The 12,537-nt window shown below is 44.0% G+C and overlaps 1 protein-coding gene across 2 annotated transcripts in view; it reads right to left on the minus strand.

Annotated features, from left to right (window-relative positions):
• Positions 1–12,537, minus strand: part of GNS (glucosamine (N-acetyl)-6-sulfatase) — a 258,138-nt gene that overhangs the window by 100,453 nt on the left and 145,148 nt on the right. The window lies entirely within an intron of this gene.

The raw sequence follows: 12,537 nt of genomic DNA on the forward strand, positions 1-12,537 counted from the left end.
ATATACATGAGTGAATATGAACATCGATACGTCCTTAATGAGTCTAATCCTTACCAGAATCATATTACCCTATGGGCACGGTACATCGATGATGTGCTTTTAATTTGGCAAGGCGACAGGGAAGCCCATGTCCAGTTTCATGAGTGGCTGAATACTTGCTCTGAGGACATTAAGTTCACATTGGAATTTGATAATGCCTCCATTAATTTTCTTGACATCCAGATTAAAACAGAGTCAGGTATTTTGTACACCAGCCTCTACAGAAAAAGTAGTGAGCGGAATACTCTGCTTAGGTACACGAGCCATCATCCCCGTAACCTCAGGGATAATTTGCCTTTTGGCCAATTCCTGAGATTACGTAGAAACTGTACCAAGAAAGAGGACTACTTTGATGAGTCCTCCCTCTTGATCGCGAGATTGGGTGAGCGGGGCTATCCGCTGCGACTTCTAAAAAAGGCTCGGAAGCGAGCATGGCACAACCACCGGGAACATTTACTCATCCCAAAATCCAAAAAAGAGAGTGAAGAACGGTTGGTTTGTGTCACTACATTCAACACAAAAAGTAACGCTATTAAGAAGTCGATTAACCGTCACTGGCATTTAGTCAGTGAGGAGTTAGGTGGTATGCCACCTCCACTCCATGCATTCCGCAAAGGGATGAACATTAGGGATCATTTAGTAAAATCTCTTCTCCCAACCATTCCAACTGCGAGCCAAACTACACTTTGGGGGCTTCCCCCGGTGATTGAACACACCAAATGTGGTACATGACTGGCATGTCCTTTGACCATAGAATGTACTACGTTTACCTACAATAATAAAGTGCATGCATTGACACAACATAGCAATTGTAACACCACAGGGGTGATTTATGCCATCTTGTGCCCCTGTGGGTTTATGTATGTAGGTCAGACCATCCAGAGAATAAAGTGACGTATTTTGCAGCATGTCAGTCGCATACGATGCAAGACACCAGGAGCACCCCTAGTGGAGCATTTTATGACGTTCGAAAATGACTGCAACAGTTTGCGATGGTGGGTCATCGAAAAGGTGGAGGCCAATGCACGAGGTGGAGATCTCGGTAGCATTCTGAATAGGAGAGAATGTAAATGGATATACTCTCTAAATACAGTGATTAGGGGTTGAATGAGCAGGAGGAGATTAACAGACAGGTGGCACTCCTTAGGCTATAAAAGGTTCTCCCGGTATGATCATCTGGTATATTTGATTATAGGGTAACTACTTGGTATACGTTATGAAAATACAGCATACTAATGACCAATGGGCCATGCTGCACGAGCTTGGATGAAGTTCCTTTATGTATATACATTCCCCAGTACAGTTGACCAGTAGTGCTGTGCTAGGTTTTTAATGTTGATCTGCTAAAAAACCTATCACTGACCTGTATGCATATCTATACGGTGTTTTATGAGTTAACACTATGGATTATGATTTATGTATGTATCTTTACACGTTGTAATTTGTACGCTGAACATGTGTGTCATTATAATACAAGAACATTATCTACACATCTCTTATAAGTTACCATTATGGTTATGTATTTGTACATGCTGGAATATGTACGCTGGATATATGTACCATTACAGAATATTAATGCAAGGTTTGTAAAATTGATTGAAGGACTTGATATAATTAATAATTGTTACTATCATGCCTCATTCAATGGACTATTTTTAGACATGTCCTTTTATTTAATATTTAAGATCAATCCATGTCACACAAGGGTATCTTGCTTTCGAACCAACTCCACTTCAAGATGGCGTTTTGAATTAGTCCATCTTTCATTTTCATGCCCGGTTGTCTGCCCTGATTTTTAGGTCTCGCCTGTCGATGCGCATGCGCATCGAGCAAGGCGAGAGTATTGGCACTTATCCGCTCTTTATCCACACTGCAAGGAATCGTGGCGATTCCTTGCAGTGCACGATAAATTTAAGCTCAATGCGCATGCGCATTGAGCTTAAATGCGCGTGCACATGCCCCCAGCCGCCTACTCTCTCTCTCAGCATTCCCACAACTCCGCCCCCTCACTACTTGATTGCACGGCCGCTAGGCCGTGCCTCCCCTACTCTCCTCCCCCCTCCTCCTCTCCTCCCATGCCTGCCTGCCTGCCTCAACTCTCCGCCTCCCGATCTTTTCCTAGCTCCTGATCTTCTCCTGCCGGGGTTCCGATTTCCCTTGCACCCCCGATCGTCCCCTGATTTCCTCTTGTCTCTGCCCTCGCCGGATCCTCGGTTTCCTACTTCCTGGCTCCCTTTTCCCGGCTTCCTGGTTGCGCCTCACCGAACCCGGGGCATCTCCCGGGCGTTGCACCCTCCGGTCGGCGGAGCCTGAAAGTGAAACCACGCGGGCTCTTCCTCCTGACGCTGCTTTCGGTTCTGAAGGAACACGTGTGCAGACTACAGATGAAAGCCATCTGCCCCGCGCCCCCTCCCCCTAGCACCCCCAGCCCGAGGCAGCTTCCCCTGCACAGACCTGCTCTCGGAGGTTCAATTATCGATCCTGTTTCCGGTGCCTTTGTGTGTCTCCGAAAGTGGGAATTGTACTGAACGTGAGAAAAACACACACAGCTACTGCTGCCTTGGAAGACTGCCAAAAGGGCGCTGACGCTGGCCACAAACTTGTTTGTTTTTGTTTTTACAAAGTACTTGTCGCGTAAGTATTGACGCCTCCACAGGTTATTTTGTTCAGTGTTAACTTTGTGTACCAATCACCGTTAGTGCCCCTATCTTTCGCGTCGGCATCTTATTTATTGACCGTCCTTCCATTCTACAATGCCACTAACTGCATTTAGTGCTCTGGCGAAATGGCCAACTCGATTCGGATGTACATCAGCGTAATTCTTCTTTTTACTGCTTACTGAGATTAATCTATTTTGCCCTTTCCCTCTGCTAAATTGTAAGGTGGTGAATGTTTACTGTTCAACCCCAACATTGTTTTCATTAAGGCCAACCCAGAATTTGTTACAAAGGTATCCGTAAATAAACCAGTGGTTTGTGCTGGCACATTACGTAGTGAGTTTTTATTTCGATACATTTTGGTGTTATAGCACGTGTGCCTAAATAATAGCAATTTCCTTTTGCTTGCATTGGTGTAGTGCCCTTTCGGTGTTTGATGTATCCCTGAAGCACACACTTTTCACGTGGTTCTGAAGTTAATATTACAAACCTGAGTACTATCAATTTTGTAGAGCAAGTATCTCAACTTCTCCCAGAACATTCTACCGTTACCGTAACCCATCCTTCTCCCTCTCAATACTCTGGTAAACCCCCTTGATACATTTCAAACACACGTTTTGGTATCAGCCACCAGTCAGCCTTCCTCCTCAGGGCCTCCACACCATTGTTGCTGCGTAGCAGGATCGGTACAGCGCTGCCACCTCACCTCTCAATGCTGTAGGTCAGGGCGCAAGGTGCGTGTCCCAGCGGCCACTCCAGCATTCAGCACCTCCTCGCCTCACCGCCTCGGTCTGCCTCTCACCTTCGCCGGCATCAGGCCTCCGCCCGCATCCCATAACTGCCATCTTGGGAGCGTAGTGCACCACAGGAAGGTTAAGGCGATCTCGCCCTCCAGACTTCTCCCCCAGGACTGCCGCCTCCGCAGTTTTCCGCTGTGAGTCTGCACGCCGAATCGCCTCCCAGCCGCTCACAAACAGAGTGCACATCTCCCGTTGCCGCAGCCGGTGGAAGTCTCCCCCGCAGTGCGCTGCCGTCATTTTAGATGCGCAGCGCCCAGTGCTCAATCGGGTGATTTTGCTGCACTTACACCCTTGTAACAGCACCAATGCGCCCCAGCAGCAGTCCAGCTCATGCACCAGGATTTCCGCAACCAGTTTTGCAGTAAGGGGCCACCTTACAATCGCCAACCCCTCACCCTCAACCCCTCACCCTCACTCACTCACCCTCAACCCCTCACCCTCACTCACCCACCCTCAACCCCTCACCCTCACTCACTCACCCTCAACCCCTCACTCTCACTCACTCACCCTCACTCACCCTCAACCCCTCCCCCTCGACCCCTCCCCCTCAACCCCTCACCCTCACCCTCACTCACCCTCAACCCCTCACTCACCCTCAACACCTCACTCACCCTCAACACCTCACTCACCCTCAACTCCTCACTCACCCTCACCCTCACTCACCCTCAACACCTCACCCTCACACAGTGCAATAGGTCTCAGAGGATTTTTAGTTAAAGCTTTTACAATTGTTTATTGCTTTTTTGATTTGTAATTCTTTAGCATTGGCTACAAAAAATAAAAATGCAAAAGATTTACAACAAAAAACCCATAAACAATTCTAAACGCACTAACTCTAATGCTGCGAGACCTATTGCATTTCTAATGCTTGTTAAATTGGCCACACTCTTTTGCCGGCAGCCCAACAATTATTTCTTGAAGATTTTCTTACCCCTCGAGGTTTTTTAGCCACAACATGCTAGAAGGGCAATATTAGATATGTTATGTACGAATCTCGGTGGGGATGTCGTCTTTTCCGTTTTTTTCTAATTATTGGGTTTTCGGTTTTGATAATCTGCTCTGCCTTTAACCTACCCATGGGCCATAAATATGAATCACATAAACATATTTATTTAATATTTTGGGTGAGTAAGTACGAGCCAATTTATGGTCCGTCTTCTATGTTGATGAAGACATTGCAGCATATTAAACGCCCACGAACGGCTGTTCGGGGCACGTAAACGCCGATTTTGGATGGCTTTCGAACACGAGAGTTGATCATTCGGTAAGGCCTTTTTACCATCGCAAGTTTCTGCTCAATCATTTTGGGAACGAGGTGGATGCTTTTTGACTCAATCTATCCTATATTTTATGTCTCTCCAGCCTCGTGACACAAGTTCTATTGATTATCATAAGCAAAAGGTAAATACTCCTGTTGTTTCTACACTGGATAGTCACTCCAAATCGGCATCGCCTTGACTTAACCACATATTACGCGTTATATTTTCTCAGCCTCGTGATTTAAGTGGCACTGAGCATTACCACTGGATAGACTAATGCAAAAGGTAAAATACTTTTATTTTTTAATGCCTAATAGTTGTCCGACATAAATACATATTGGAATCAACTATTTATTACACCCTGTTACACTCCATAGGTGTAATTTTTAAAGACTTGAATGAGCAGCGACTGATGCCTGCCTCCCCAGTGGGTGAATTCTTACATCCCGGTTAAGGTAACGGCAAATTAAGTTGAATAAGGTCTTTTTTGATCAATAAGGATAGACCTGGTTGTTGATTACACCTTATTAATTTTAGGTGTGAACATCACCACTGGGATACCTAGTGAAGACACGCCACTTGTTCCCTCCATTTTAGAGTAAGCTTTTGGTCCCCCTACTGGGAGATTTACTCCAGTTTCGATTTAGTGCAACAGCTTGAAAAATGTTTTATTCTCCCTCCTTTCAGGGTCATCAAGATTCCTGGTTTGCCCTCTATTTCTAGTCCTGATGAAGACTCGCATGGCCCAGGTCCAACTTACCTATAGGCCCTAAGACGAGTCGAAACGTCGATGCTCTCTCTTTGAAACCTGGATCCTAGGACACTCTATCATGTGCAAATATTAATGGAAGCCATGTCCTGAGAAATGTTGTAGAGAATTGATATATGAGGCCAGGTTATTGTAGGACGGTGAAATGTGTAACTGGTCCTGTGTATAGCATTACTGTGAATAATTTTATGTCACTATTCGAATTTCACCTTCCCCTATCACTTCTCACAATCCCAATCACTCTTTGCTCTTTGCACGCTCCTTTGGGGCAACCTATTGAGGTACAATTGTGATTATTTCGCATTTAATTGGAAAAACAATGAATTAAAATTGTCTCTGGTTTTGTAATTATTGCTGTTGCATTTTTTTTCTCCTTTGTGAACTTTGTGCATTGATTGATTAGAGTGGATTGAAGGGACACACTCCGAAATTATATAGAAATATTGATTATGTACTGATTGATTCAGTTGATGAAGGAATAGGTCACGGACCATTGTTTTCAATACCGCATTATACCCAGGTCTAGGACTTCTTGGGCTACCCCATTTTGTTAATGGGTATAAACTACACTGGCTCCCCATAAAGCAGAGAGGGAATTTCAAAAGCCTCTGTATAGCCCACAAAGCTATACACGGCCTGGCACCTGTATACATAAAAGAACGCCTTGAGGCCTATACCCCTGGACGTTCACTAAGGTCCTCTGAGGCACAACTGTTGTCATGCCCTCGGTACAAACTGTCCTCTAAAGGCGGTAGATCTTTCTCAGTGCTGGTTCCACAGCTCTGGAACAAATTACCCGAACACCTCCGTAATGAATCCAACTTGCTCCACTTTCGGAAATCGCTCAAAACTCTTTTGTTTAAAGAAGCATTAAATGTAGTTTAACCTTTGATGAACCGTGTGCTTTTAACACACTCAGCTACCGTTCTTCACTTCCTGGTTCCAAGCGCTTAGAGACCGGTCGGTGATTTGGCGCTATATAAATCGAAACTAACATTAACAATAACAAGTGTGCAGAACCAGTGTGCTGTACACTGAGGCGCAGTGGAGATTCCAGCACTGGGCCAGCTGCTTGGGACCAAGTTGAGTGAAGCACCACCAGGAAAGGTCCATCAGCCCCCCATGCCCCACCTCTCCCCAGAGTGAAATCATCCAGTGGGGGGCACGAGCAGGCCTGGAGTACGGAGGGGGAGACCTTATGGGAACGAGCTGTCAATTGGCATGAGGGGGCTTGCAGTAGTCAGAGGAGCTGCAATAAGCAAGCGAACAGTGCAAGGGTGGTGGCCCCCGATGTGCAATAGGGACCCTTCTTGTGTTGGGAGGGTGCTGTGCTGGCCCAGATGAGATGCACTCCCAGCAGGGAGAGATACCTTGCACCCCTCCCCCCCGGCTGCACGTCCAAGCAGGTAAAGTAGCTGGGGCAGGGCAATGTGCAGTACCTTAGGGGAGTACCGTAAGGTCCCATGGGAGGCCACTGCATGAGGCACAACACACCCACCCTGTGGCTCTACAAGTAGATGTCCAGGGCTGCCACACTTGGCCCCGCACAATCTTTTGCGCCAATATCATTCAGGGCAGGCCGTCAGCTGATGAAAAGCCACACAGAGGTGGCGTCCAGGGGTCTCTCTCCCCACTACCCCCCCAACAAGAAACCAGTGAGGCTCAGCCCAGAAGGAGGGGGTAGGACTAATCGGCAGGCCCGGAGGCATCAAGGCGGGTGGGGCGCACTGTTCAGCCGAGGCCATGCGCCGTCAGTTAGGTCGGCAGGTTTTGCAGGCTCCTAGCATGGCACCTGAGAACAACAGGGCCAGACCAGTTCATGGCGAGCTATTGGGGGGCACCCCAGGGGCACAAGCAGCCACAGATTGTAAGGAGCAGTCCACGTGACTGTCCTGAGAGGAGGGCTGCAGTTGACGCCCAGTGCAGACCACAATAGAAGCTAGGGCAATGCAGGCATCGCAGTCCCCCAACGGCAAGGGCAGCCTCCTCAGTCTCCTGCAGGATGCCACTGCAGTTGGGGCCTTAGAGGAGCCTGCTGAGCAAGGATGCCTGTTAAATTTTGACATTGGCCGGCACAGCTTCTGGAGAGCAGTCATCTTGCTGCTGGACTAGGCTTCGTCCCTGGCCAGGATGTCTTTAAGACTGCTTGATTATAACTATGCACTGAAATATGTGCTAGGAATGCAGAACAAGGTTGTGGATTTCCTCAGTAGATCTCCTTTTCCTATGGATGAGAAAGTGCACAATGAGTGGGATGAGTATTTTGTAGCTTCAGTTGAAAATGAAAATGTATGTGCTATCTTAGAAGACGAATGGAACAAAGAGCATGGTCATGACAACGCATTGAACACAATTAAGTAACACACGTAAGCTGGGTGGGCAAACAAATGTGTAGTTTATTAAGTTTATTTACAAATGGGAAGTAAGGAGTGGACATTTTATTAATGAATGTGGGTTCCTGTTAAGAGGTAACAGGATAATTCCACCAAGAACCTTGAGGGCTAAAATTATGTGGGTAATGCATGAAGGTCATCTTGGAATCATTAAGTCTAAACTATCTGTGAAAGCTTCTTATTGGTGGCCTGGACTTGATCTCAAAGTTGAAAGATTTGTTGGCGATTGTGTGCGATGTGCCAATGCTAACAAGAGTTAAAAGACATTGAGACTGCCACTATGTCTGAATGTGTGTCCAGAGGGTCTATTTCTAGCTACTGATACACTGGGACCAATTTAGGATTCTATGGCACACCAAACTCTGTGGTAATGTTGATAGACCGATTCTTAAAGTGGCCAGAACTGAAGTTTTGACTAAAGTGGATTCTAAAGCTGGTTTTGCCTCTCTGGAGAAGGTAATCCTTAAAGAAGGTAGTCCTAAGGTGTCATAGAGTGATAATGGTCTTCAAATTGAATTGAGTTATACAAAAGTCTTTTTTAGTGAGAAGTAAACATATCTCATTATATTATCCTGCCAGCAATGGGGCATTGGAACACTCCAACAGGGTTATCACAGGAAGTGTACAAATTGCCATAAGTGCTGGGGTGAGCTGTGAGGGGGACCTTAGCAAACTGGTATGAGCATACAGGATTACTCCTGAGCTTACAGTCCCTGTGAAGTACTTATGGGAAAGAAACCATTTACCAAGGATAATATTGCTTGACTGTTGAGAGACAGAAAAAAAAGACTGGTTATGCGAAGTGGTTAGGGATGATACAGCATGGATGTTATCTTATGACTATCTCTATAAATTCACCCTGGGAAAAATTAATTGTGACATTCATTTACGAACATGACAAAATGTGTATTAGGTTACCATGTTTAAGAAAACATACACATGAAACTTGATTTAGATACTGCATTGTAAAAGCACGCAGAATGTTAGATGTAGAGATTTTAATGACATTTAACCATGAACAAACTATGGAACAGTTCAACAAATGTATTAGGATGTTTTTCTTTATGCATAAATGAATGTAATAAACAAATGATAACATTGAAAACCCTATAAAAGGAATAAAACGTATGAAAATGGTAGTTAACATTAGAATCTATACAATGAAGAACAAAAATAGATACTATAATGATTGCGTTATGGAAATGTTTGACCTAAATGTGCTTTTGAATCTTGAATGATGTATTAACCTATAATGTGAAAAAGAAAGTTGCTAAATTAGTAAGCAAAATAGAAATGGAGTGTTAAAATAGTTTTTTTAGGGGTACTTTATATTTATATGATGTAGATGAGAGTCATTGGTTTGCTTAAATGAAGAACTAATCCATGGTTTCCAATAACATGAAATTCATATTTTAGCATAAATTCATCGTGCACAAGCTGTATTTCATGAAGGCCTCAAAAAGTTGCTTTTCTGTCATAGTATGAACTTATGAACTGAATACTCTGAAGACTATGGGAACCTTTCGTAAAGTTTCTACTTGTGCCCTAACGCTCAATGATTCCTGTCACGTTTATAGCTCACTCGACTGGACTTGCAACAAAATTGTTACTTCCTAGAGCACATGCTTGGGAAAGAACTAACAAAGGATGAGAAAATGGACTCACCTACTTCCTAACGGGTCACAACCAATCATACGAATAAAGTACAGTGGTCTTAGGAAATGCAAAGTAATGGATTACTTAATTCTTCGGGATTTGTATACTTTTACCTACTACATCATCTCATTCTTCTGAGACTGACCAATGGGATGAAGTGGTCTGACAAATTGGTGATGTGAAAGGGTGTAAACCAGGAATTGATGGAGTATAATTGCCCCAAGTATGAACAGGGGCGGTTCTTATCTTGTCCAAATTCTCAACCCATGTTGCGGTACAGAGACTGATGATTTGAACTAACGCGAACTGTGACGAATTACTGCGATTGCTTCTGGCTGTTTTATTGTTTAATATAGAATTCAAGGATATGGTTATGTGTCAATGTGTAGATGTGTAAGCAGAAATGTATTTATACTGTACATTGTTATACTGTATTTACTTTATTAGTAATGCTTTTTGGTTGAATGTAAAGTTTAGTAAGTTGTATTAAGAGGGGAGAAGTGTGGTGGATCCTTTTTATTCTCATCCAGATCCCTGTAGGAGATAAGATATTTTGGAATGTTGGTGGGGTTTGAAAGGGAGGCAGTGATTCAGTTGGAGGCAACTACTGGAGGAGGACACAGAGAGTATAAGCTGTAGATTACTAAGTAAAGATTTGGCGCCAGCTGAAGCCTGACACCTACTTTACAAAGGCTATTGCCAGTACAATGTGTCTGGGCTAAAGTTGTATGTGAGAACTTTCTCAAAATGCATGGTGGTGGCAGAGGATGGGGATTTTAAATCTGACCATAACTAGACGATTAGTTGAAAAGGCTTCTTCCCCTTTGCAGACTTGTCTTCATTTCAGTTTGAAGGTAGACGCTCTCCAGCGCTTCGGACTGCATATCAGTCATGCCAAGTCAATCCTGACTCTACCTGAATCCATCCAGTGAATGGGGGCGGTACTGGACACCCAAAGTGGAAGGGCACTTCCTTTGGGCGACAGATTATCTTCTATCCAACTGGAATGTTTCAGTCTACAGAAGCTGAGGTACAAGATAGCCAGGTAAGTCTCTTCTAGGTTCAATGATGCAATGCCTCTGTCTGGATCTCAGTGTCTTCAACAGTTTCTCGAAGCTCACTGGTCGCAATTCTCAGACAAAGATGGGAAGACATGGTGAGCTCACTCCATCATTCCAGTACTTCCCTTGGTGATGCAGTCTTAACAATCTTGTGTAGGATTTTCCTTTCCACTCGAATGTTTCCACTAAAAATGATAGTAATAGATACTTTTCTGCTGGGTTGGGGGGTGAATATAGGTCCCAGGAAGAAAATACCTACTACATAAATATTCGAGAACTCAAGCAGTACATCTCACTCTCCAGTCATTTCTGTTGGCTTTCAGGACAAGCTTCCCCATTGTTCACATGGACAGTACAACAGTGATACCCTACTTGAACAAACACGGGGTGCCAGATCAAAGCTTTTATCTCCAGAGGCCTGACCAATTTTAGGAATTCTCCAAATTACCACAATTCATCTCCGAGGGTAGAAAAATGCAGACGTGGACGTACTCTGCAGGATTATTCCAAAAAGTTATGTATAGATCCTATACAACAAAGTTTTAGAAGATGCTTACTTTGATAGGAATTTTTCTTAGTTAGACTTCTTTGAAAATGCCGAAACAGAAAAATCCCCAAATTGCCTCTAGATACTACCAAGCAGAGTCAAAGTTGAATGCCCTTTTCATTAACCTGGTAACGGACATTTCTTTATGTATATTTATGTTTTCCCTGATTCCAGCAGCCATTGACAAACTGACTAATTCCGAGGCCTGAATGATGCTCATCTCCCTGGAATGGTCATGCAGTGGTGATTCACAGATCTACTTCAGCTGTGGAAATTTCACACAGGAGGCTGTCTTGCAGACTAAACCTTATTCACAATTTCAAGAGCCAGATTCTGCATTCCAGCACACTATATTCCAGATTGACTCCTGAACTCATCCATTATGGTCATTTGAGTCTGTCACAAGATTCCATGGACATTTGAGAGAAGCCAAATGGCCATCAAATGGGCATCTCAGTCTTTTCAAATGAAGAGGTTCTGCACTTGGTGCATTCAGAAAAACGACTCAACAAACTGCCAGGAAGAGCTTCCTTCTCTTATACAGCCTATTAGTCTTACAACTTCCATATCCAAAGATAGAAAAATACCAACTGCAAACATTTATTGATAGCAATGTGACCTTCTGAAACAGCACCTCAATGGACAGTGTCTAGTTCAACAACAAAGCCGCCCCCCTTTATGAGATGCTGGTTTTAGAGACAGAATCAGTGCATAATGATGGCGGAGACTCACTTTCAGTATTCTGATGCATCACAAAAGGATAATTAAGAACAAACAAATGCAGTTTTATTTTAAAAATGAAGTGGTTACAATGCATGTCTTCTGCTCTCACTAACACCATCAACCCAGCAGGGAGGCAATTCATCTTCCCAGCCACATAGCACTTCACAAGAAGACTGAACTACCGATGCAATATTGCATCTCTTCTGTATGTGAGGCATCGTGAAATGCAGTTATTTGTACAATGAATGTGCTGTGCTTTGTATGGTTTTTGGGTATGAAGGAGCTCTGGACCGATGCTGCAACAAACACTAACTGTTCTTTGTGTTAGAGAAGCATGCACTGCTGTTGCTGCCCCTGCACCACACCTCCTGTTTATTAAAGAAGCCTGGTAAATATGTTTCATTTTACAAAATCAAAAATGATTGGTATTGGTAATGGTATCCTAATACTGATTTAGTGGACATATATTCCAAAACAATCCCAGTGTTTATGTGAGTAATCAAATGAACAAAGAAAGCATCAAGTGCAATATGTGATCAAACTAATTTCCTCACCCATTATAGTCTGAAACAGCCTCCACCTTTAGGCCTGTGTCAGGGCGTTGAAAAGGGATTAATGCAATCGGAAAGGCTT

Source organism: Lissotriton helveticus, chromosome 1_1 (assembly GCF_964261635.1).
Source record: "Lissotriton helveticus chromosome 1_1, aLisHel1.1, whole genome shotgun sequence".
Lineage (NCBI taxonomy): Eukaryota > Metazoa > Chordata > Amphibia > Caudata > Salamandridae > Lissotriton > Lissotriton helveticus.